Genomic DNA, 2,471 nt, shown 5'->3' with positions numbered 1-2,471 from the left:
CTCAACTGCCCAGGCAGTGGTTCAGCTTCAAGTACTTCAAATGGAGTTACCACCGCATAACCCATTTTTCTAACCCCGTTAACTATTTTTGAAGAGCCATCTACATAAAAAATCAAGTCAGGGTTGTCTAAGGGTAAGTCACTGAGATCTGCCCTGGGTTTGTCTGAAAATGCTGCAACTTGAAGGCAATCGTGGGAGTCTGGTTCACCGTCGTTGGGTAGAGGTAATAGGGTGGCTGGATTCAGGGTATTGCATCTTTCTATGACCAGGTTTGTGGCCATTAAGAGTGTGGTTTCGTATTTGTTCATTCTTTGATGAGAAAAATGTTGAGTATTTTTCTGGAGGAGGAGGAGGGCCACCGCATGTGGGGCCTTTAGGATAAGGGGGTATCTGAGGACTAGTTCCTGGGCTTTCTCAACTATTGTTGCAGCTGTGGCCACTGTGTGAAGGCATCCCACTTCCCGCTTTGCCACTACCTCATATCCGTGTCTTTCGCCTTTTGGCCAGGCTGCCACTCTATCAGCTTTTAAGAGGCAGACGGATACCCTTGGACTGCTACCAGAATCCTCTAGAGGAATAACCAGAAAACCAGAAATGTACTGACCTGAGGTACATGCCAGTACTATCCCTTTACCCGATTTGAGGATCCTGCCTTATTGGTCCCGAGGGGACCGTCCACCTCCCGAGACTGACCCAAGTAGGTGAACTCACCTGGTACGCGCTGGGGTGTCGGGGGGGTGGAGGTCTCCAAAGGTTCCAAGCTAGATGGGTCCCATCTGGGTTGCCAGATTGTCATGGGAGAAAACTCCCTGAAGTTCGGTGTCTAGCTGCAAAGGAACCAGGCAACACGGGTAAAGGCTTCCTGCAGTTTATTTGCTCGAGCAAAGACCATAAGCCAACAAGGAGGCAAAATGGCCCCGACTAAAAGGCGGGGCGTTCTTTTATACTCTTTTTGTTTTTTGTTTTAAAAGGCAAGGCATCAGCAGTAAACAACATTTCCATATAAGGTAACACCAAACCCACATCTGTGCATTTTCCACCAACTCTGGTACTTTTCCACAAGCGGCGGTTACAAAAAGTAGGTCAGCAAAACTGCAATGCAATAAGCTATTCTTGAACTTTTGAACTCCCTGAGTACGTGACTGCTCCACTTTAGGGTGGTGGCTTCCTTGCCCATCACACCAGCCTCACATCCCTGGTGGGTGAGATCAGGCAGGGAGAGCCCAGAATCATCAAGAGCACTGAGGCAGGGCCCAGGTCAGTGGAAGGATCTGTGGCAGCACCCAGATTCTTGGTCGAGGTCTGAGGCTGCATATAGGACCCAGCATGAAGCTCCAGTGGGGTGGGGTCCTGAGCCTTGGGGAGCTAATAAGGAAGCTCCCGGGGCCAGGGATAAGAGGATAGCCCTGGGAGGGCTTGGGGACAGGGCTTAGAGCCCTGATTCTAAAGGTGGGCCAGGAGCCCCAAGAGTGTGTGTGGGGTTGGAGCCCAGTGTGTGGGGCCTGGGGGCCAGTGTGTGCGTGTTTGTGTCAAGAGAGAACCCAGACCACACCCAGAGCAGACACATGCGCGCACACACATCCAGAACCAGACACGTGTGTGTGTGTGTGTGTGTGTGTGTGTGTGTGTGTGTGTGTGTGTGTGTGTGTGTGTCTGTGCGCGCGCGCACAGACACAGAGAACCAAACAGAAGCAGACAAATACACAGAACCAAATTTGGAGGTGCATGGAGCTGGGCTCCTTGGCCACTGGACAAAGTCTGACCCAACAATGCCCTGGTCCTGCCAGAGCCCCATAGCTGGCCGAGGCCTTGGCCCAGAGCCTGCCTATCAGTCCAACCGCCCACACAGCTGAGCCTGCAAAAGGTGCGGTGCTCCTGGGGAGGGGCAACGCCAATTTCACCCTGGTGCGGGGCTGGGCTGGGGCTGGGCTTGGAGTGGGTGGGAGTCAGGCAGGCTCAGCTGTAAACCATGCTGCAAGTAGCCTAGGCTCTGTGGTTGGCAGCAGCTACCTGCGCTGGCAGGGGGGAAGAGGCCACGGTTGCGCTGCCTCAGGCTGCTCCCCCACTGTCTGCTCTGAGGCGTGTGCGCACCTGCCAGTATGGAGCTAATGCCGGAGCCTGGAGCAGATGTTTGCAGCCTCCTGGCTGCAACTGGCCCAGGCTCTGGGTAGCTGCTGCCAACCACCGAGCCCAGTCTGCTAACAGGAGGGCTTGCAGCCTGGGTTTTGTGGCTGGCAGCAGCTGCCTAGAACCTAGGCTGGTGGTGTTGTGCGGAGCAAAATGGCCTCGCGCGCCATGCTCAACACACATACTGGGGGTGGCTGAACACTGCCCTAGACCAACACGGCTATGACTAAAAACCCAACAGCAAACTCAGTAAGTCAATTAAGACTCCTTGAGGGTAACTTGGGTTTTGCACATACCGCATCAATGAGCTACCTCAAAAAATGAGTGTACATTTTGAACACTTT

The sequence above is a fragment of the Alligator sinensis genome, unplaced genomic scaffold (assembly GCF_000455745.1).
Source record: "Alligator sinensis unplaced genomic scaffold, ASM45574v1 scaffold512_2, whole genome shotgun sequence".
Lineage (NCBI taxonomy): Eukaryota > Metazoa > Chordata > Crocodylia > Alligatoridae > Alligator > Alligator sinensis.
This window is presented reverse-complemented; position numbering follows the sequence as displayed.